The sequence below is a fragment of the Bombina bombina genome, chromosome 5 (genome assembly GCF_027579735.1).
Source record: "Bombina bombina isolate aBomBom1 chromosome 5, aBomBom1.pri, whole genome shotgun sequence".
NCBI lineage: Eukaryota > Metazoa > Chordata > Amphibia > Anura > Bombinatoridae > Bombina > Bombina bombina.
In genome coordinates, this window is record NC_069503.1 from 414,350,095 (window position 1) to 414,375,690 (window position 25,596).

At 40.1% G+C, this 25,596-nt stretch overlaps 1 long non-coding RNA gene across 3 annotated transcripts in view; it reads right to left on the reverse strand.

The window, feature by feature from the left end:
• LOC128659361 (uncharacterized) overlaps positions 1-25,596 on the reverse strand; it is a 165,011-nt gene that overhangs the window by 110,868 nt on the left and 28,547 nt on the right. The window contains exon 3 of one of the 3 annotated variants that reach the window (XR_008402345.1): positions 7,934-8,043. The exons of the other annotated variants lie outside the window; for them this stretch is intronic. This is a non-coding gene — a long non-coding RNA (uncharacterized LOC128659361). Of the gene's footprint in view, positions 1-7,933; positions 8,044-25,596 lie in introns of those variants that run through there. 3 annotated transcript variants of the gene reach the window in all.

Below are 25,596 nucleotides of genomic sequence, written 5' to 3' on the forward strand. Positions count from 1 at the left end.
TTATCCAGTGACTGTAGATGTTTTGCACAACAATTTTCATTAAATGTGAATTATATTTGATAGATGTTCATATTGTTGATTATATAACTGATTCAGCTGCCTGGAAACATTTTCTTTCCTAATCAAGATTCTTTTTTTTTTTTTTTTTTGAAAATGAAAATGAAAAAGATGGATGCTAAAATATAGTAAATCAGCTTTGCACAAAAAAATCTATCCTTTAGCTCAGCTAATTAATAATAAATAAATAAATACATAAATCAATACATAAATACAAGTCTAATAGTTTTATTAAATGTTACAGAAAGCCTAACTTTTCATGTGTATGAAAAACGAGCAATTACATGTGTGAAAAAGCTCTTTATATGAGGTGTCATTTGGAAAGATACATTTATCTCTGGAATATTAACAAATATGGGAACATTTATCAAGATTGCAGGTGGACAAGTTCTTAAAGGGACATTAAACACTTTGAGATGGTAATATGAAATGAAAAATTGTATATATAAATAAAAATCTGCAATATACTATCATGATTTATTTTGTCCCCTTTTCCTTTAATTCCATTGTGAAATTGTAAACTTTTCAATTCCTGTTAGGAATGGAAGTGCAGAACACTTTTATATTCCTCATAGCCATTGGTTGCACACTTTAGTGACCTATTTATTACTGTTCCTAATTGGCCACACCAAAGAAGGTAACCTAAGTTACAACATGGCAGCTCCCATTGTTTTATAGGCACTAAAACCTTGAGCTTATTTTGTCAATATTTAAACAGCTAATGAACCTTTAAAAACGACATCTACATGTTATTCTCAGACTAATCTTTTCTTTGAAAGTATCATTCTAGCTAACATTTATTTAGTGTTTAATGTCCCTTTAAGTACAGAACGTGTCCTCCAGCAATTGGTTTTTGTCATGTTGCATTATGTGGAAAAAGTTAACATTGTGCAAGGGCTCTCTTGTGCAGTCACCCACAACAAGGAAATATTGGGGTGATTTATCTCGCCCTCTGACGGGGTTTCAGGCTTTCTCAGTGGATGCTTTATCAGAGGCTCTCAATGTGGGTGAACCTTGTCCTGCTTCAAATTTATAAATGAGGGCAATAGTCTCATAACTTATTTATATTTAATCAATATTACAAAGTATTTTTTTTTTTCAACACTGATAGCACAGGGGTTATTAATTCCTGATTTGTTTTAAAAGTTTACATTTTATTATGTATTAGGTTCAAGAAAATATACTTAAAGTGATGGTAAATCTGAGAGTTTAAAAAATGCTAGGTTTTACCATCACTAAAATTAAAGTGGACTTTCAGTGATCACTTTGAAAAAAAGTGTGCTAAACCCTTTCTGAGCCACTGCCCCTTGCTAAAGTCAGCGCCACCGGCCGCCCACAGCACAACGCTCTTTACTCAATGAGGTGATGTTTCCACCTCTAATAGTGTGCTAGCATAATGAACACTGTCAAATGACTAGCACATCTATTGTTTAGAGGTGGAAATGTCAACTCATTGAGTAAAGAGCGCTGTACCTTGGGCCGAGTATGCAGATGTCTGCATCATTATATGACAGACGTTTTGCAACAGTGTTAAAATGTATTAAGAGCACTAGATGGCAGCAGTATTTCCTGTCATGTAGTGCTCTAGACATGTGCACGCTACCTATCTAGATCTCTTCAACAAACAATAACAGTAGAGTGAAGCAAATTTGATAATAGAACGAAAATTGGAAAGTTTTTAAAAAAAATTGTATTGTCTATCTGAATAATGAAAGAAAATATTTGGATTTTCATGTCCCTTTAAGGCTCATCAAGACCAAGGGACATGAAGGAGCACTGATGGCTGCTGCATTTTCTTTATTATATGCATTAGCTATAGAAAGCTATTCTCTGGCACATGATCAAAATTGATATTACACAATGAAAATAGATTTGCGTATGTCAAAACTTTACAATTATATATATATATATATATATATATATATATATATATAGTATATAGAACAGAAGAGGGAAGGGTGCAAACAACAGGAACATCCTCTCTGGTGTAGTATGTCAGGTGAAAAAAGAGTTAATTACAAAGAAGCCAAATGGTCACTCACGTGCATTAACCTCAACTCCTATGAGGTATGGATAAGACACTGGCCTCTAGTTATCAATGTCTGTTGGACCTGATCCGACAGTGCGGATCAGGTCCGACAAACATCGCTGAATACGGGGAGCAATACGCTCGCCATATTCAGCATTGCACCAGCAGCTCACAGGAGCTGCTGGTGCAACGCCGCCTGCAGACTCACGGCCACTGGGCCGCCAGCAGGGGGGTGTCAAACAACACGATCGTACTCGATCGGGTTGATTTCCGGCGATGTCTGTCCGCCTGCTCTGAGCAGGGGGACAGGTTATGGAGCAGCGGTCTTTGTGACCGCTGCTTCATAACTGCTGTTTCTGGCGAGCCTGCAGGCTCGCCAGAAACACAGGACATCAAGCTCCATTCGGAGCTTGATACATATGCCCCACTGTGTGGCATATAGCCACTGTGGATTGCAGCTTTGTTTTTCTCAAACCCCAAAAACGTTTTTCCTTTTCCAATGTAATCCTCTCCTTCCCAACAGAAGATGAACCGTTTTGGAAGGGAGGTTATTACCTTGCTCAGAAAGGATTTCTATGGCATCTCCGTTTGTTGTATAAAGGGGAATGAGGGATATTAACTAGCAAACTCGTTAAAAGTTTTGTTTACATAAACACAAATGTTATTATGCTCCTGAAACACATGTATACAAATACATAAAGGAGCGGTCATCCATATGTTAACTGCAATATTAAAATCACATAAAATAACTCCAGAAGACTGGAGGTAGTAAAATTTGCTTAGGCTAGTGAGGGCACGTGATCTGAAGTGTTTCGTGACGCAATTGGTCGCTTTATCAGAGGTAGGGAACGTCCCCCCTAAGCCTCCTATTTGTTTCCTAGTAACGTCATTGACTACTGATTAGTCATATTGCCAAACTCCATCTTTGTTCAGGGAAAAAAAACTCTTACTTCCCTTATGGAGAATGCTAAGCTTAAGGGCAGAGATCGTTCTATTATTATTAAAAATGAGCTAAGCTCTTTTCATTGTTACTAATAGAAATCCCTTCACTAGTTCTATCCATTGTTAAATTGGAGAAAATATAATAAAAAAAAAAATATATATATATATATATATTGTGTATATCACCCATCATTCTCCTTTTACTTCAACAGTTAAAAATGTATATACAGTATGTATACTCATGCATGCATTGCAATAAAATTAAATTTCATTTTCAACCTATTGCAAACCATATATAACTATTAGTTAGTATGTGTCAGTTAGTATGTGTCTAAAACCTGCATTATTTTAAAGTCAATACACAAAATGTATGATAAACTTTTAACATGCAATATAATAAAATATAAATAAATTACATAAAATATATATATATATATATATATATATATATATATATATATATATATATATAATCCCAGAAAGAAGCAGGCACTCTCCGTTTTCAATTTTAAGTTATTTACTTAGTGACGTTTCGGGGTTTCACCCCCGTCCTCAGACTTACAGCAAAAGTGACTACAAACAGTGGCATACTTATACCCCTCCCCACACCAATTACAAATGCATTTAAACAATAATACAATTATCACAATGCAGTACAAACATCTAAATCTCAATACAATCACCCAAATTTCTCCATTGTGCCTCGGCTTGCAGCTGTGCATACCCGGCGCTTCAATCACGTCATCTCCAAGGAGACGCCACGCTCTACTGGGTCGCACCCCCCCCCCCGGGGGAAGCCGCCTATCACCTACCGGCGCCAACCGCAGCGTGTACACGTCATCTCAGACGTAGTATGTAGCTGGATGCGCAAATGCCGGTGATCGTATCATCAGCACAAAAGAACCTGTGACAAGTTAGAACCTGTAAAAAAGTGAATAAAAACATGTGTGACAATATGTCATCTATAATAAAAGCATCAGCAACATTGACCCACATAGCCCCTAGCATTAACATCTAACAGGATTTATGCCAGTATACATCTTAATTGTAACTCCTCATTATTTCTCAGTTCAATACATCTAATGCATATACTAATCATAACGGCTAGAATACGTTATAGTCCTATTGGTCTAGATTTATATACATAGACAAAGGGAATGGCTACCAACCCAATGAAAAAACCATTAGAACAACACAAGATAAGGACATGTATAAAGTTAAACACATGTATAAAGTTAAACACATGTATAAAGTTAAACCCAGGAGCAACCTCAGAGAAACAAGAAAACAGAACATCAAAGCATCCAAACATAATATAGGGATGAATATGGCCCATATAACATCCTATAAAATACTATAAATTACTCAAAAGAAGCACTGCCAGTCTAGCTTCACATTTAGACCCTTAGGGGTAAGGGTGTCCAATTCATATGTCCATCTTGATTCTTTCTGTAATAAGATGTTGCCCCTATCACCACCTCTTCTAAGGGCAGGGACATGATCTATTAGTGTATATCTCAGGTCACAGACATTATGCCCACTCTCCAGGAAGTGGTGAGCCACCGGTTGATCCGATTCTCCCTTTTTAATAGCCCTTCTGATGGAACTTTTGTGATTGGCCATCCGTATCCGCAGGTTATCATTGGTCTTACCCATGTAGAACAAACTACATGGGCAGTGCAGCAAGTAGACCACATAGCTTGTTGTGCACGTCATCCTGTGCCTATGTGGATACTTTTTCCTACTTCTTGGGTGATGGAAGAATTTACCCGTTATCAACCCGTTGCAGGTGGTACACCCACTACATTTAAAACAACCGGGCTTGACATCCTCTAGCCATTTTCTAGATGCATAACAGTGCACAGGGTCCGTGAGTTGTAAGATATCTTTTAAGGATTTAACTCTCCGGTATCCAACTCTAGGTTCACCCATCCCTTTAAATGGGAGGGTATCCTCCAGGCTTAGTATCCTCCAATTCTTTTTTAGGATAGTACTTAAACCATTCTTGTCTGCCGCGTACGTGGTTACCAGGGTCATTTTTTCTTGCTCTATCACCCGCTGCTCCTGGACTTCACCTGAATTCAACTCACTGATGTGTTTCTCCAGTATTCTCTTATGGTAACCCCTTCTCAGGAAGCGCTCCTTCATTTCATTCGTCTGTATTCCTGCTTGACTTAAGTCAGTATTATTCCTTTTAACTCTCATAAATTGAGACTTCGGCAGGGCTTTCTTAAGCGCTGGTGGATGGCAACTGGTCGCTTCTAACAGCGAATTCCTGTCAGTGGCCTTCCGGAACAGAGTTGTCCCAAGACCCCCATTGGATTTTAAAATCTTCAGGTCCAGAAACTCAATGCCCTCCTGGCTCCAATTCATCTTGAACTTGAGTGTACTGTGTTCAGCATTCAGTTCATTGAACCAGCTGAGTAGATCCTCCTCGTTTCCAGACCAGATCAGTATGAGGTCATCTATAAACCTCTTGAAATAGACGATCTCCTTCCTCTTAAAGCACTCTGTTCCATGATCCTCAAATTCAGCCATGAAAAGATTTGCATAAGATGGGGCCACATTGGACCCCATCGCCGTTCCCATCAGTTGTTGAAAGAATTGCTGTTCAAACCTGAAATAGTTCTTCTTCAGACAGGTCTCTAGAAGGTCAAGGATAAATTCTACTGGTGGTCCTATATACGGGTTTCTCAATAGCTGCTTCCTTATAGCCGCCAATCCCTCATCATGTGGGATCACCGTATACAGACTAGCGACATCCAAGGTCACTAGCCATTCATCTCCTTCCAGTTTGATCTTTACAAGTGACTCAATAACATCCTTAGAGTCTTTAATATAGGTCTTCATACTCTGCACATGATGTTGTAGCAAACTATCAATAAAGACAGCCAGTGGTTGTAGTAGTGAGTCCACGGCCGAGACAATCGGCCTCCCCGGTGGTCTCTCCAAACTCTAATGCACCTTGGGGAGTGTGTAGAAGATGGGTATCTTTGGACAATCCTTTGTTAGATAATTCATTGTATCCTGTGTGATGATACCATCCTCCAGGGCTTCCTTCAGGTAATCGTCCACCTCCTTTTTAAATCTAGCAGTTGGATCTCTAGGCAATCTGGATTAAACAGTCTCATCATCCAATTGTGACAGGATTTCCTCCCTATAGTTGGCATAATCAAGCAAAACAATAGCCCCACCCTTGTCAGCCTTCCTAACCACTATAGTTTTATCCGTTGTCAGTGCCTTTAGTGAGTCCCTTTCTGCTTTAGTAAGGTTGAATCTTACCTGTTGCCTTTGTTCTCTAATCGACTCCTGCATTTCCTTTTCCAGTACTTTGCAAAATGTTTGGATGTTAGGATTATTACTCTTAGGGTCAAAGGAGCTCTTTCTTTTAAACTCCACCACCTGTTCAGCCTTACTGTGGCCAAAATGTTCTTTTAATCTCAACAACCTCTGGAACCTTTGTAGGTCAACATGTAGGTCAAAATAGTCAGTAAACCCCGTGGGTACAAATGATAGTCCCCTCCTTAAGAGCCTTAAATTGGTTTCTGATAATGTCCTTTGGCTGAAATTAATGACAATATTGTCTTCTTCTATCACTTCTGACGTGGTGGTCTTCCTCTTCTGTTGCCACCTCCTCAGGTGGGGGCGTCCCCTCCGGCGTTTTTTGACCTAGTGGTAACACCCTCTTGGTATTGCATTCCACCCTGCGATCCTCCTTCCATCATGTTCTCAGAGTCTGTCCCTGAGCCTGAGCTGTCCACCGTGGTTAAATTAGCTGGTCTCCTTGCCCTAAATCTTCTGGTCCTGTACTCCCGTATGCGTTGTCTCTCCTCTGGTTTTAGTGTCCACTTATACACCTTTCGTTCACGATAGTCCTCTTGTACTGCCTCAAATTTCCTATTCTTGAATGCAGTAAGTTCCTTCTGGTACTGATTAAGTTGAGTATGTATCTTTGCAGTCCAATCGTCATCACTCATCTGTGTCAATGTTCCACCATTCTCTGTCGTATAGGTTTCAATCTCTATTTTCAATTGGGACATGAGGCTCCTTACCTCCTGTATGACCAGCAACATCAAGTCCAGTGCACATTTGTTTAGAATGTTACACCATCTTTCACAGAAATTAGGTTTGTTCCTCCCTAATGTGGGCACATTCTTCACTCGAAACCCTCTAGGTATGAATCCCTTAAGGTAGTATTCTGAAAGGTACTGGCCATGTAATTCCAAATCCTTTTCTCTTTTTTTGAGTTTTAATAAGTGGGAAATTATATGCTCAACCGGTCTATCCACTGGGCCTGTGGTTAGAGTCTCAAAAAGTATCTCCTGGGCATCCTCCTCTGTGTAATGAAACACTTTAGCCCCTTGGGTAACCCCACCATTAAGTCCTTCAGCACCAGCCTGTATTGGCTGCACCGGTTGAGACATGTTGCAGAAAAACAGTGCTGAGTGTATGGGTATAGTATACCCTTTCTATAACTTTGGGTGCTTAAAAAAAACAGTAGTAACCAAAAGTCAGTGGTATAGCACTCTCAAATAAGGTCCGGGGTGCACAGAAAAAGAAGCAAACAATCCCAGAAAGAAGCAGGCACTCTCCGTTTTCAATTTTAAGTTATTTACTTAGTGACGTTTCGGGGTTTCACCCCCGTCCTCAGACTTACAGCAAAAGTGACTACAAACAGTGGCATACTTATACCCCTCCCCACACCAATTACAAATGCATTTAAACAATAATACAATTATCACAATGAAGTACAAACATCTAAATCTCAATACAATCACCCAAATTTCTCCATTGTGCCTCGGCTTGCAGCTGTGCATACCCGGCGCTTCAATCACGTCATCTCCAAGGAGACGCCACGCTCTACTGGGTCGCACCCCCGCCCCGGGGGAAGCCGCCAATCACCTACCGGCGCCAACCGCAGCGTGTACACGTCATCTCAGACGTAGTTTGTAGCTGGAAGCACAAATGCCGGTGATCGTATCATCAGCACAAAAGAACCTGTGACAAGTTAGAACCTGTAAAAAAGTGAATAAAAACATGTGTGACAATATGTCATCTATAATAAAAGCATCAGCAACATTGTCCCACATAGCCCCTAGCATTAACAGCTAACAGGATTTATGCCAGTATACATCTTAATTGTAACTCCTCATTATTTCTCAGTTCAATACATCTAATGCATATACTAATCATAACGGCTAGAATACGTTATAGTCCTATTGGTCTAGATTTATATACATAGACAAAGGGAATGGCTACCAACCCAATGAAAAAACCATTAGAACAACACAAGATAAGGACATGTATAAAGTTAAACACATGTATAAAGTTAAACACATGTATAAAGGCACAATGGAGAAATTTGGGTGATTGTATTGAGATTTAGATGTTTGTACTGCATTGTGATAATTGTATTATTGTTTAAATGCATTTGTAATTGGTGTGGGGAGGGGTATAAGTATGCCACTGTTTGTAGTCACTTTTGCTGTAAGTCTGAGGACGGGGGTGAAACCCCGAAACGTCACTAAGTAAATAACTTAAAATTGAAAACGGAGAGTGCCTGCTTCTTTCTTGGATTGTTTGCTACTTTTGCTGTGCACCCCGGACCTTATTTGAGAGTGCTATACCACTGACTTTTGATTACTACTGTTTGTTTTAAGCTCCCAAAGTTATAGAAAGGGTATACTATACCCATACACTACTCAGCACTGTTTTTCTGCAACATGTCTCAACCGGTGCAGCCAATACAGGCTGGTGCTGAAGGACTTAATGGTGGGGTTACCCAAGGGGCTAAAGTGTTTCATTACACAGAGGAGGATGCCCAGGAGATACTTTTTGAGACTCTAACCACAGGCCCAGCGGATAGACCGGTTGAGCATATAATTTCCCACTTATTAAAACTCAAAAAAAGAGAAAAGGATTTGGAATTACATGGCCAGTACCTTTCAGAATACTACCGTAAGGGATTCATACCTAGAGGGTTTCGAGTGAAGAATGTGCCCACATTAGGGAGGAACAAACCTAATTTCTGTGAAAGATGGTGTAACATTCTAAACAAATGTGCACTGGACTTGATGTTGCTGGTCATACAGGAGGTAAGGAGCCTCATGTCCCAGTTGAAAATAGAGATTGAAACCTATACGACAGAGAATGGTGGAACATTGACACAGATGAGTGATGACGATTGGACTGCAAAGATACATACTCAACTTAATCAGTACCAGAAAGAACTTACTGCATTCAAGAATAGGAAATTTGAGGCAGTACAAGAGGACTATCGTGAACGAAAGGTGTATAAGTGGACACTAAAACCAGAGGAGAGACAACGCATACAGGAGTACAGGCTCAGAAGATTTAGGGCAAGGAGACCAGCTAATTTAACCACGGTGGACAGCTCAGGCTCAGGGACAGACTCTGAAAACATGATGGAAGGAGGATCGCAGGGTGGAATGCAATACCAAGAGGGTGTTACCACTAGGTCAAAAAACGCCGGAGGGGATGCCCCCACCCGAGGAGGGGGCAACAGAAGAGGAAGACCACCACATCAGAATCGATAGAAGAAGACAATATTGTCATTAATTTGAGCCAAAGGACATTATCAGAAACCGATTTAAGGCTCTTAAGGAGGGGACTATCATTTGTACCCATGGGGTTTACTGACTATTTTGACCTACATGTTGACCTACAAAGGTTCCAGAGGTTGTTGAGATTAAAAGAACATTTTGGCCCCAGTAAGGCTGAACAGGTGGTGGAGTTTAAAAGAAAGAGCTCCTTTGACCCTAAGAGTAATAATCCTAACATCCAAACATTTTGCAAAGTACTGGAAAAGGAAATGCAGGAGTCGATTAGAGAACAAAGGCAACAGGTAAGATTCAACCTTACTAAAGCAGAAAGGGACTCACTAAAGGCACTGACAACGGATAAAACTATAGTGGTTAGGAAGGCTGACAAGGGTGGGGCTATTGTTTTGCTTGATTATGCCTACTATAGGGAGGAAATCCTGTCACAATTGGATGATGAGACTGTTTAATCCAGATTGCCTAGAGATCCAACTGCTAGATTTAAAAAGGAGGTGGACGATTACCTGAAGGAAGCCCTGGAGGATGGTATCATCACACAGGATACAATGAATTATCTAACAAAGGATTGTCCAAAGATACCCATCTTCTACACACTCCCCAAGGTGCATAAGAGTTTGGAGAGACCACCAGGGAGGCCGATTGTCTCGGCCGTGGTCTCACTACTACAACCACTGGCTGTCTTTATTGATAGTTTGCTACAACATCATGTGCAGAGTATGAAGACCTATATTAAAGACTCTAAGGATGTTATTGAGTCACTTGTAAAGATCAAACTGGAAGGAGATGAATGGCTAGTGACCTTGGATGTCACTAGTCTGTATACGGTGATCCCACATGATGAGGGATTGGCGGCTATAAGGAAGCAGCTATTGAGAAACCTGTATATAGGACCACCAGTAGAATTTATCCTTGACCTTCTAGAGACCTGTCTGAATAAGAACTACTTCAGGTTTGAACAGCAATTCTTTCAACAACTGATGGGAACGGCGATGGGGTCCAATGTGGCCCCATCTTATGCAAATCTTTTCATGGCTGAATTCGAGGATCATGGAACAGAGTGCTTTAAGAGGAAGGAGATCGTCTATTTCAAGAGGTTTATAGATGACCTCATACTGATCTGGTCTGGAAACGAGGAGGATCTACTCAGCTGGTTCAATGAACTGAATGCTGAACACAATACACTCAAGTTCAAGATGAATTGGAGCCAGGAGGGCATTGAGTTTCTGGACCTGAAGATTTTAAAATCCAATGGGGGTCTTGGGACAACTCTGTTCCGGAAGGCCACTGACAGGAATTCGCTGTTAGAAGCGACCAGTTGCCATCCACCAGCGCTTAAGAAAGCCCTGCCAAAGTCTCAATTTATGAGAGTTAAAAGGAATAATACTGACTTAAGTCAAGCAGGAATACAGACGAATGAAATGAAGGAGCGCTTCCTGAGAAGGGGTTACCATAAGAGAATACTGGAGAAACACATCAGTGAGGTGAATTCAGGTGAAGTCCAGGAGCAGCGGGTGATAGAGCAAGAAAAAATGACCCTGGTAACCACGTACGCAGCAGACAAGAATGGTTTAAGTACTATCCTAAAAAAGAATTGGAGGATACTAAGCCTGGAGGATACCCTCCCATTTAAAGGGATGGGTGAACCTAGAGTTGGATACCGGAGAGGTAAATCCTTAAAAGATATCTTACAACTCACGGACCCTGTGCACTGTGATGCATCTAGAACATGGCTAGAGGATGTCAAGCCCGGTTGTTTTAAATGTAGTGGGTGTACCACCTGCAACGGGTTGATAACGGGTAAATTCTTCCATCACCCAAGAAGTAGGAAAAAGTATACACATAGGCACAGGATGACGTGCACAACAAGCTATGTGGTCTACTTGCTGCACTGCCCATGTAGTTTGTTCTACGTGGGTAAGACCAATGATAACCTGTGGATACGGATGGCCAATCACAAAAGTTCCATCAGAAGGGCTATTAAAAAGGGAGAATCGGATCAACCGGTGGCTCGCCACTTCCTGGAGAGTGGGCATAATGTCTGTGACCTGAGATATACACTAATAGATCATGTCCCTGCCCTAAGAAGAGGTGGTGATAGGGGCAACATCTTATTACAGAAAGAATCAAGATGGACATATGAATTGGACACCCTTACCCCTAAGTGTCTAAATGTGAAGCTAGACTGGCAGTGCTTCTTTTGAGTAATTTATAGTATTTTATAGGATGTTATATGGGCCATATTCATCCCTATATTATGTTTGGATGCTTTGATGTTCTGTTGCTCCTGGGTTTAACTTTATACATGTGTTTAACTTTATACATGTGTTTAACTTTATACATGTCCTTATCTTGTGTTGTTCTAATGGTTTTTTCATTGGGTTGGTAGCCATTCCCTTTGTCTATGTATATAAATCTAGACCAATAGGACTATAACGTATTCTAGCCGTTATGATTAGTATATGCATTAGATGTATTGAACTGAGAAATAATGAGGAATTACAATTAAGATGTATACTGGCATAAATCCTGTTAGATGTTAATGCTAGGGGCTATGTGGGTCAATGCTGCTGATGCTTTTATTATAGATGACATATTGTCACACATGTTTTTATTCACTTTTTTACAGGTTCTAACTTGTCACAGGTTCTTTTGTGCTGATGATACGATCACCGGCATTTGCGCTTCCAGCTACAAACTACGTCTGAGATGACGTGTACACGCTGCGGTTGGCGCCGGTAGGTGATTGGCGGCTTCCCCCGGGGGGGGGGGGTGCGACCCAGTAGAGCGTGGCGTCTCCTTGGAGATGACGTGATTGAAGCGCCGAGTATGCACAGCTGCAAGCCGAGGCACAATGGAGAAATTTGGGTGATTGTATTGAGATTTAGATGTTTGTACTGCATTGTGATAATTGTATTATTGTTTAAATGCATTTGTAATTGGTGTGGGGAGGGGTATAAGTATGCCACTGTTTGTAGTCACTTTTGCTGTAAGTCTGAGGACGGGGGTGAAACCCCGAAACGTCACTAAGTAAATAACTTAAAATTGAAAACGGAGAGTGCCTGCTTCTTTCTGGGATTTTTTGCTACTTTTGCTGTGCACCCCGGACCTTATTTGAGAGTGCTATACCACTGACTTTTGATTTTATATATATATATATATATATTTAAAAATAAATGACCCTTAACCTTGTTAAAATTTTCAAAACAGGAAGACATTAAATTGTGTATATACATTGTATTTGTCACAAAAAGATCAATATATTTATTGAGACCCCCTAGAGCCAAGCATTTCAAAGCATGAATCCAGGTCTCCCTTTTTCTAAGTTCCAATATTTATTTATTTATAAAATATTTTACCAGGAAGGATACATTGATATCTCTGTCATTTTCAAGTATGTCCTGGGACCACAAAACATTGCATTGATACAATAGGGTACAATAAAATACAAAAACAATACATCACCAAGGCTCCTTGATACCTAAACTGTCAACTGATTCACAACCTTGTATATTCTACAAGTCACAGGGTCATTTGAAGTGTTACCCCTGCAGACATAGACTTAAGCCGTATTTGCCTAAAAGAACCTCTCAGAATTCAGGTCCCATGCAACAATTACTTTTACCTCTGTGTCTATATGCAATTGCTTATCACAATGTGTTTCTATATTCTCCTTCTTTAAAAAACAACAATGTGGTAGTCAAGCCTTACCACAGAGTCTACCAACTCATATATTATTAATCTCATTAGACGACTCTATATCACCCTAATTAACCTCCCCCTAACATGTAATATTAGAGATGATGTTAAAGTGTTTATTAGAAAGACATATCCTAATCAATTGTTGTTAATATTGTTCTGTTGTTTTTTTATTTTTGTTTACACTTACATACATGAGATGGTACACACACTCTTTCTTTTATTCACTTTATCATGGCCGGAAGGGTCTAATCAATATTATCCCCTCTTTCAGACACATAATGACTAGTAACACCTCACAATTAATATCCTTTTTAACATAAAATGTTAAAGGTTTCAACTTAACAATACATTACTCCTAGATCCCGTAACTAAAGTAAAATCACCAAATGTGTACAAGACTACTTTCTAGAGAACCAAACCCCTGATGTATCTATTCAGATGAAATGGGAAGCACAAAAATGTGTGATCAGAGGTGAGCTAATCAAGACGAAGGCTCTCAAAAACAAGCTATCCAGCCAACATCAGCAAGACTTAGTAAAACAAATCTTCCACCTCAACCATTTACACAAAATAACCTCAGCAGACGATTCTATATCACAAAACTTTACCCAATGTAGACAACAGCTGAACTCACTGCTAGATATTAAAGCCCAAAAGACTATTGTTTAAAAAAAACAAAAGTTCCATACAGCAAGCAATAAACCAGGTAAACTTCTTGCCAGAGCGCTAAAAAAAAGGAAGAATGCTAACTATATACACCACTTAAAGGGACAGTATACACTCATTTTCATATAACTGCATGTAATAGACACTACTATAAAGAATAAGATGCACAGATACTGATATAAAAATCCAGTATAAAACTGTTTAAAAACTTACTTAGAAGCTGTCACTTTGGCTCTGTTGAAAAGGTAGCTGGAAAGCCCACTGCAAGTGGCAAATAAGACACTCCCCCCCTCCCCCTTCTTTTGCATATGAAAAGACCCTTTACACAAACAGGAGCAAGCTGGAGTAGGTAGTCGAGCGTATTCACATAAAACTTTGGGGCTTGGTTAGGAGTCTGAAAATCAGAGCAATGTTATTTAAAAATAAGCAAAACTATACATTAATTAAAAAAAAAACTTTATGGGCTATATAAATAGATTATCTACAAAACATTTATGCAAAGAAAAAATGAGTGTATAATGTCCCTTTAATTCAACAAGATGGCACACATATAGAAGACTCAATATCAATAGGAGCTGCATTCAGAAAATTCCACGCTAACCTATATAATCTATTCCCCCATCGAGACTTGACTGGCCATGCCAGGGAGTGTAAGAAATATCTTTCCATACTACAAATTCCTCAGATAACTTTAGAAATGAAGGAAAACCTCACTAAATCCATAGGATTCAACAAACTTAAAGAGGCACTTAAATCCCTATCTCCCGGCAAAAGCCCAGGCCCAGATGGCTTTTCTGGAGCCTATTATAATATTTTGGCGATCTCCTTGGCCCACATCTCTTAACTCTCTTTCAGAAAATAGATTATGGTAACCCTTTTTCCCCCTACTATGTTAGAAGCCCACATTAGCGTCCTCCCAAAGCCAGGGAAATCCCCAGACCAACCAGCTCACTTCAGACCCATTTCACTACTTAATGTAGATCTCAAATTGTACTCAAAAATACTCGCCAATAGACTAAACCCCATACTGCCCCATATTATTCATCAAGACCAGTCAGGATTTGTGCTGGGTAGAGAAGCAAGGGATAATACCGTTAAAAGCCTTCACCTAATCCACCATATTACTAAAAATCGTGTTCCAACAGTCCTCCTGTCGATGGATGCTGAAAAGGCCTTCAACAGGTTAGACTGGACCTTTCTATTCTTTGTGCTGCAGAGGTTTGGATTCCCAAGTGAATTCCTAGCTAAAATCTCTGCTTTATATTCCCAATTCTCGGCTAAAGTCAGGGTTAATAGAATCCTTTCCGATTCCTTTCCCATTCTAAATGGAACACGGCAGGAATTCCCCCTTTCCTCTTTGCTCTTCGTTCTCTCAATAGAGGTCCTGGCCTTACATATTAGACAACAGCCCCAGATAAAGGGTGTCCCTTTTGAATTTCATTCACACAATTTGGTTCTTTTTGCCGATGATATCCTTCTTTTTTTGTCAGATCCAATAACTTCTTTAACCTTTATCATGCAAACTATGAATATATATGGTAAATTCTCAAATTATTCTATCAACTTTAATAAATTGGAACTTCTCCCTATACAAATGCCCAAACAAGATGTGCCATACTTAACTAGAACTACCCCTTTAATCATCACCAATCACTCATTGAAGTACTTGGGCATCTTCTAATCACCCGACCCTTTGCAGCTCTTTAAGCTTAACTATAAAAAATTCACCAAAGAGTTTCATACATTGACTGAGGACTGGCTCCTCAAACCTACCTGGATAGGGAGAATTAGCACCATTAAAATGACTCTACTCCCAAAGATTTTATATGTATTCCAAACCGTACCAATACCACTACCAAAAACCTATCTCCCCCAGCTCCAAAATGTTTTAAACTCTTATATATGGAAATGCAAACCACCAAGAGTAGCAAAAGCTACCTTATATTTACCTAAACAATAAGGGGGATTGGGGGTTCCAGACCTCCAAGCTTATAGAACTGCATCTATCCTAGCTAGAATATTGGATTGGTGCTGCTATGGAAATCCTACAGCTAAAACGTGGATTTCGATTGAGCACAATTTAATTCAATTTCCTCAATTAGGCAGCCTCTGCTGGCTATCGCCACAATACAGACCACAAGCAAATAGCCAATTTCCTATTCTTAAAGACATGTTTGACACTTGGGATAAGACTCTACGACATTACACTAACTTATCAAATATCCCTTCACCCTTAACACCAATTTTAAACAATCCAGACCTTCCGATAGGGAAAAAGTACATAAAAAAAGACAGTACCGATATCAGCAAACTTATACCAGTGTATCTGATCTCTGATGGTGTCAGTCTTCTGCCTTTTGACCAAGTGCAAGACTTTGGGAATGACTCCTCTTTGACTTGGTATCAGTATCACCAAATAACACATTTCCTACAACACCATATTTAAAAAAAAAACTTTCCCCCCGCTGCCGCACCTCATTTGAACTCCTCTGTAGTTCTTTGCATCCACCTAAACATCCAATATCCTTGATATACAAAATTTTACTTTCACCACAACATCAAAAACAACCCTCATACACCAAAAGATGGCAAGATTACTTACCCTACCAGCTCCAACAAACCGACTGGAACTCAAGCTATGTATTAATTTCCTGCTCATCACATTCACCAACACTATTGGAGACAAACTACAAGCAAGCTCCTCATGCAATGGTACCTGATCTCTCTAAGGCTAAAAACACATTTTCCCTCAAGCATCGGATAGGTGCTGGAGAAAGTGTGGCCAAGTAGGCTCACTCTATCACATGTGGTGGGAATGCCCTAATATTGTTGAATACTGGGAAGAGATTAGAGCCAATATCAACTTCTTATTTGGTTGCAACTGGCCCCTTGACCCACTTATCTTCCTATTTTATATATTTCCTAAACCTCCTTCGAAATTGCATGGAAAACTATTCCACATTATTCTAAATATCACAAAACAATTAGTTCCACGACTTTGGAAACAAGTAAAGATACCCTCTATTCAACATTGGCTGCAACATATAACCACAAATATTTCTCTTGAACTGTACTTCTACATGACCACAAACAGACTAGATGTTTTTCACAACATCACTTTTGTATGGGAAACAAAACCCCAGATACCACTAAGCTTGACATAGTCGCCCAGCCAAACATAGACTATTTTTGCATGTATTAATCCTAACTTGCTGCGTATAGTTGATCCAAATCATATGTTGCCTTATCATTGTCATTATTTTGCTCGTAATATGTCATTGTCTTCTGTATAGGTCAGACACTTTAACTCAAGTTAATTTCATAGAACAGGGATAATGTCATGATGCTCTTATCTCTTTGTGTACCAGTGCTAAATCTCTCATGGTTTGATGTTCAATTTTCGATTTTTGCATTTCATGTAACACTTTTATTTTCTCTGAATAAAAAAATAAAAAGAAATAAAGAAATAAATACAAAAACAATATTAATACATAATATATGCAAAAGTTAAAATAGAAGAGGAAGGAAATATATCATCAACCATGACAGGTACAGATATGCAAAGAGGGATCTCTTAAAGGATTTTAGGCTTGGGGAAGGTTTTAAAGAGTGTGGGAGGTTGTTCCAAAATTGTGGTGCTCTGTAGGAAAAGGAGGATCGAGCTGCTTTCTTTTTGTTTGGAAGCAGACTAAATAATGTGCTGGTACTGGATCGGAGGTTATGGGAGGTGGGAACAGCTGGAGAGAGCATTCTGCTTAGGTAATGTGGGAGCATCCCAGAAAAGCTCTTAAACACAAGGCTGGAAAGATGGAGGGTACGCCTGGAGTTCAGCGACAGCCAGTTTAGTTCTTTTAGCATGTCACAATGGTGGGTCCTGTAGTTACATTGTAGCACAAAGTGGCAGAATGAGTTATACAGTGTATTAAGTTTATTTAGGTAAGTTTGCGATGCAGGTGCATATACTACATCCCCATAATCCATGATTGGCATCAGCATTTGCTGTACATTCTTTTCCTTTACTGTAGGGCTGAGTCAGGATTTGTTTCTGTACAGGGCACCTAGTTTTGGATAGAGTTTAGATGCAAGTTTTTCTATGTGGAGGCCAAAAGATAGATTGGGGTCTAACAACATACCCAAGTATTTGAAAGAGTAGACTGTGGTCAGTGTGCAATTTGATTTTGTTTTCATGCGTAGATGGGGATTTTGTAGTTTGTGTAATTTAGGTACTGTTCCAAAGATCATTGTGATAGTTTTGTCAGTGTTTAGGAAGAGTTTGTTTTTTGAGATCCACTTTTCTACCTCTGTGTACTGGTCTTGGAGCACTGCCTCAAGCTGCAGCAGATCGGATTTGTTTGCATAGATTACCGTGTTGTCTGCATACATGTGTACAGTTGAGGATATGCAGACATTTGTCAGATCATTTATAAACAATGTGAATAGTAGGGGGCCGAGAATGGAACCTTGGGGAACACCACATGTGACTGGGAGAGTGAGTGAGTTGCTGTCAGAAATGGAGACATACTGTGATCAATCCGATACATATGAAACCAACTTAGCGGACGATCACCAATATCTGAGTTTTTTTAGTTTGAGCAGTAGTATGTCATGGTCTACTGTGTCAAAGGCCTTTGCAAAATCAAGGAAAATAGCTCCAGTTAGGTCTCCTTGTTCCATGCCAGTTTGGATGTTGAGGGCAGTTGTAGTGGAGTTATTTGGGCAAAAACCTGATTGAACAGGGGTCAGATAGTTAGATTGTTGGTAATACTCACATAGTTGCGTATGGACGCATTTTTCTAAGATTTTTGACAATACTGGGAGCAATGATATTGGGCGATAGTTAGTTACCAAATTTAACTCACCACTTTTATAAGTAGGCACTACTCTTGCAGTCTTCCAAAGTTTGGGTATGTATCCAGACACCAAGGATTCGTTAATTAGGATTGGGACAGGATTAGCAATTTCCGGCGCACTGAGCTTTAATAGCATTGCTGGGATTTGATCAGGTCCAGACTGGCTTTTCATTTTTTTATTTTTTTTTTATTTTTTTATTTATACAACTTTTTTTAAACAAAACCTAAGAAACTAAAAACATACGGCTAGATTTAGAGTTTTGTCGGTAACGACCCGCGTATCTAACGCTGGCTTTTTTCTGGCCGCACCTTTAAAATAACTCTGGTATTGAGAGTCCACAGAATGGCTGCGTTAGGCTCCAAAAAAGGAGCGTAGAGCATATTTAACGCAACTTCAACTCTCGATACCAGAGTTGCTTACGGACGCAGCCAGCCTCAAAAACGTGCTCGTGCACGATTCCCCCATAGGAAACAATGGGGCTGTTTGAGCTGAAAAAAAAACTAACACCTGCAAAAAAGCCGCGTTCAGCTCCTAACGCAGCCCCATTGTTTCCTATGGGGAAAAACTTCCTACGTCTGCACCTAACACCCTAACATGTACCCCGAGTCTAAACACCCCTAACCTTACACTTATTAACCCCTATTCTGCCGCCCCCGCTATCGCTGACCCCTGTATATTATTTTTAACCCCTAATCTGCTTCTCTGTAAACCGCCGCTACTTACATTATCCCTATATACCCCTAATCTGCTGCCCCTAACACCGCCGACCCCTATATTATATTTATTAACCCCTAATCTGCCCCCCACAACGTCGCCTCCACCTGCCTACACTTATTAACCCCTAATCTGCCGAGCGGACCGCACCGCTATTATTATAAAGTTATTAACCCCTAATCCGCCTCACTAACCCTATAATAAATAGTATTAACCCCTAATCTGCCATCCCTAACATCGCCGACACCTAACTTCAATTATTAACCCCTAATCTGCCGACTGGAGCTCACCGCTATTGTAATAAATGTATTAACCCCTAAAGCTAAGTCTAACCCTAACACTAACACCCCCCTAAATTAAATATAATTTTAATCTAACAAAATTAATTAACTCTTATTAAATAAATTATTCCTATTTAAAGCTAAATACTTACCTGTAAAATAAATCCTAATATAGCTACAATATAAATTATAATGATATTATAGCTATTTTAGGATTAATATTTATTTTACAGGTAACTTTGTATTTATTTTAACCAGGTACAATAGCTATTAAATAGTTAAGAACTATTTAATAGCTAAAATAGTTAAAATAATTACAAATTTACCTGTAAAATAAATCCTAACCTAAGTTACAATTAAACCTAACACTACACTATCAATAAATAAATTAAATAAAATACCTATAATTATCTACAATTAAACCTAACACTACACTATCAATAAATAAATTAAATACAATTCCTACAAATAAATACAATGAAATAAACTAACTAAAGTACAAAAAATAAAAAAATATTTACAAACATTAGAAATATATTACAACAATTTTAAACTAATTACACCTACTCTAAGCCCCCTAATAAAATAACAAAGCCCCCAAAAATAAAAAAATGCCCTACCCTATTCTAAATTACTAAAGTTCAAAGCTCTTTTAACTTACCAGCCCTGAACAGGGCCCTTTGCGGGGCATGCCCCAAGAAATTCAGCTCTTTTGCCTGTAAAAAAAACCATACAATACCCCCCCAACATTACAACCCACCACCCACATACCCCTAATATAACCCAAACCCCCCTTAAATAAACCTAACACTAAGCCCCTGAAGTTCTCCCTACCTTGAGTCGTCTTCACCCAGCCGAGCCAAATTCTTCATCCAAGCGGAGCAAGAAGAGGTCCTCCATCCGGTAGAAGTCTTCATCCAAGCGGGGCAGAAGAGGTCTTCCATCCGATTGAAGTGTTCATTCCAGCAGCATCTTCTATTGTCATCCATCCGGAGCGGAGCGGCAGCATCCTGAAGACCTCCGACGCGGAACATCCATCCTGGCCGACGACTGAACGACGAATGACGGTTCCTTTAAATGACGTCATCCAAGATGGCGTCCCTCGAATTCCGATTGGCTGATAGGATTCTATCAGCCAATCGGAATTAAGGTAGGAATATTCTGATTGGCTGATGGAGTCAGCCAATCAGAATCAAGTTCAATCCGATTGGCTGATCCAATCAGCCAATCAGATTGAGCTCGCATTCTATTGGTTAGATTTCTAACGCTCACTTCAGACACGACTCTAAATACCGGATCTAGAAAGATCCCATTGAAAAGATAGGATACACAATTGACGTAAGGGGATCTGCGGTATGGAAAAGTTGCGGCTGAAAAGTGAGTGTTAGACCCTTTTTTGAATGACTCCAAATACCGGCGGTAGCCTAAAACCAGCGTTAGGAGCCTCTAACGCTGGTTTTCACAGCTACCGCCAAACTCCAAATCTAGGCCATAGTATGCATACAGAATGCCATGTATCATCTACATACGGACATTTATCTAGTCTTCAAAAACAAGTGATAAAATCTGATAGCACATATAGGGCAGAAATTAAAGATATATTCTAGAGGCTGCGATTTGGGTATTAATATCATAAAGTTTAGGGTGGCCTACTAACTTGTATTATACCTATCTAGTCATTAATATGAGGCCGTCTATAGAAGACAAAGGTAAAGTAACATGAACCCTCAAAACCTTAGGTTAAACATAAAGACATATACATCTTACATTCTGCCAAGCGAAGTCTAAAGTCCATAGATTGTAGGCATTTGTATCTGCACAATGTCTAAGGATACAGACATTGAACCATTCCAGGGAGAGGAGGGAAGATGAGAGAGAAAAAGAAGAGGGGGGGAGGAGTGTGAAAGAGGGGCGGGAGGAGTGTGAAAAGGATCCGGTTGGGACTCAGTTTCCACTATCTTGTTATTATAAACCTGTCACTAGTGGGGAGTGGACGAGTGTTTCCCAGTAGAATAAAATGTCGTGAAATAGTGGTATGCTACCATTTCTAAAGTGTGAGAATTCCTCCACAGCAAGGAGCTCAGGTGTATTGTGTAACCATTCCTGCAAGGTTGGGGCCAAGGAGGACCTCCACCTACATGCAATAATTAGACGTGCACTATTAAGGCTATATTGCAGAAATTTCCATTTCATTTTGCACATTTTACCTGGCTTGAAGTTGAGGAGGGCGGTGGCAGGAGGTAAAGTGAATTGTTCGCCCATAACTATTTTTAGGTGATTAGTAATGCTTTCCCAATAAGGAAGCACTTTTGGGCAGAGCCACCAAATATGGGCCATTGTGCCAGGAGACCCACACCCTCTCCAACAGGATGCGCTAGCGTTAGGGTATATTTGCTTAATCCTATCAGGGGTGAGGTACCAGCGGAATATTATTTTGAGATTTAGTTACAGAATCCTAGGGGAAGAGGATGACTTAGAGGAGTTATAAAATATATTCTGCCACTGCTCTTTGGAGATAGATATGCCTAGGTCAACTTGCCAATGCGACTCATAGGAGTGGGATGGTAGGGTAAGGGAATCATCTAATATTTTCTTTACTAACAATAACGAACCACGAGGCACTACCCCTCTATGGCATAGGTGTTCAAAGCTTATCAGGTCCCTCAACAGATCTCGTTTATAAGGTGACATCCCAATTAGGTGTTCCAGATGAGCATGCTTAAGCCACCTGGAGAAAACACCACCGGCGACCTCCTCCAACTGCGGCTTTGATTTTAGTGTCCCCTCCCGTGTCAAGCAAGTAAACGGGATAGTGGAATCGATATTTTTAAGACAGGGTTCAGCTAGAATAATTCCCCCGCTAAATTCACCATTAATCGGGATAGGTGTCTTAGGGGAGATGGGTGAGAATATCTTTTTATTCTTAGACCGGATCGAGTCCCATGTGCGAAAATAATGGGCATATAACCGTGATGTCTTAGCCATGGCGGGTCTGCATGCATGCTTAATCCAGCATAGTGGACCGATCAAGGAAGTTTCTAGTAGGTGGGAGTCGATAGAGGCCCATGCCTTAGTGGGGCTACTGTCATGCCACTCCAATATCCTTTGTAGTACCACAGCTTTATAATATTGGTACAAAGACGGTACCCCTAGCCCCCTACCACCCATTGGCTTCATAAGTACCCTCTTACTGATACGAGGTTTAATGTTACCCCATATAAAAGAGTTAATTATCAACTGGAGTTGGTTTAAGTAGGTTATTGGAAGGTGGATCGGAGCAGCCTGGAGGACATACAATATTTGGGGAAGATTGGTCATCTTAACTGACTGCATCCTGCCCCACCAGGAGAGAGGTTTATTTTGCCAAGTATCAAAGTCTTTTTTAATTCTATGAAGAATAGGGAGATAGTTATACTTAAACATTTTGTTAATAGAGGGGGAGAGATAAATGCCCAACTATTTAATTTTAGCATGAATCAACTTATATGGACAAAGCTCCCTAAGGGCTTCAAAATTACCCCATCCACATGTTGATATTAAGGATTTCTGATTTTTGGGGGTTAATTAAAAAATTAGAGTGGAGGCCAAAACTCTCAAATTCTCCCGAGAGGTGTGGCAAAGATTCGGATGGAAAGGTGAGCAGGGTGAGCACATCATTCGCGTAAAGTGTAAGCTTATACATATTAGGGCCTAATTGGGGGCCAGTAATTTTAGGGTTATTTCTAATAAAAATAACAGCAGGGACAAGGGACACCCCTGCCTCATGCCATTATTGATATTAAAGCTGCTAGAAAGTAAGCCCTTCGATCAGACCCTTGCTGTAGGATGGGTATAAAGGCTAAATATCCTTTGGGTCATCTTGGGCCCAAGGCCAAAAGCCTTGAGGCAGAGTCATAGGAAGTTCCAGTCCAGCCGGTCAAACGCTTTTTCTGCGTCTGTTGAGATTAAAATTGTTGGAGTGTCCGACCGACTGGACTGTTCGATCCATTGTATCACTCTAATAGTGTTATCGTGTGCTTCTCTTTTTGGAATGAAGCCTGTTTGGTCGATGTGAATGATATGGGGAAGTATTTTGTTGAGTCGCATTGCCAGGATTTTGGAATACAGTTTGAGGTTGGTATTGAGTAGGGATATTGGCCTATAATTTTCTACCCTGGTAGGATCTTTTTCAGGTTTAGGTAGAACCGTAATGTGTGCTTCTAGAAAGCTTTTGGACCATGATGCGTTATTATCTATGGCTTGGAACATTGATTTAAGGTATGGGGTCAGCTGGGTTTTAAACTGTTTATAATACAGATTAGAAAAACCGTCAGGGCCGGGGCACTTATGAGAAAGCAAGGAGTTAATGGCTGTGAACACCTCCTGAGGTGAAATAATTTCCTCCAGCGCCTCAACCATCTCTTCCGGAACACCGGGGAGCTTAGCCTCTGAGATATATTGTTTAGTTGCCTTGTGGGACGATGCAAGTGGCGGGTCTGATAAATTGTACAGTGTACTATAAAAATCCCTAAACTTGTCCGCAATGAAAGAGCTACCTACCGTGTGGTTTCCCTTCACATCAGTTAAATTATGTATGTAAGTACTAAGCTTACGCTCCCTAAGGGTTCTAGCCAGGGAAGGGCCTATTCTATTCGATTTAGCCAGGTACAATTTTTTAAGGTAAAGTGCCTTAGTTTGGGCCTCTGCATATATCAATTGGTTAAACTCATTCCTAGCCTGTTTCAGCTGGGTAGTCAGGGAGATATCTAGGGGGTCAACTGGTGTAGGCTCTCCAGAGTACGTATGGTTTGTAAAAGTGTTGCGTGCTGTAGTCTTTACTGTTTATTACGTAAGGCTTTCAGTTTAATAAACTCCCCTTGAAGTACAGCTTTATGGGTGTCCCATAGGGTGTGAGGGGAAATGTCTTATAAATATTCTTCTATAGATTTAGACAGTTGTTGGGTGATTTCATGGTTTTTAAGAAGGGATTCATCTATCCTCCAAGAGAATGGAGACAGGGGAGCCCAAATCCAATTCAATCTGATTGAGACCATTGCATGGTCTGACCAAGAAGTTGGCTCAATATTTGCGTCCCTGATTAGGTTGTATATGAGCTGATCTGAAAAGATATAGTCTATTCGGGAATCATTTTTGTGGGGATTTGAGTAGAAGGTATAACTGCATTGGCTTGAGTGTTTTATTCTCCATGTATATAGTAGAGCGAGATGTTGGATATGAGAAGTCCTATCCAAAAGGGTTTTAGGGGCTATGCTACTTCGACCTGTGGAGCAGTCTATTATAGGTTCAAGTGCAACGTTAAGATCCCCTTCAAGGATCAAAGGGCCTTTTTGAATTTGAAGTATGTGTCGTTTCAGATTGTGAAGGAATTTGGCTTGCCTGATGTTAGGAGCATAAATATTGGCCAATGTGATCGGACGTTTATAGAGCAGACCTGTCAATATGAGCCACCTACCCCCAGGGTCCTCCTCTACTGTGTGTAATTGGAAGGGTACATTCTTGTGGAACAAGATCCCCACACACCCCACATTTCTAACATTAGAGGCAAAATATCCAACCAGGAAATCTCTATTGGAAAATCTAGGTGGGTCATCTTTGGGAAAATGAGTCTCCTGTATAAAGACTATATCAGCCTTTGATTTCCTAAACCACGCTAGGGCTACTGATCATTTGGTTGGGGAGTTTAAGCCCTTAGCGTTCTGTGTGACTATAGTAATTAAGCGTTGGGCCATGGGTGACAAGTGAGAGAGTGACTTAACAGGCTGTTAAGGATGGTGAT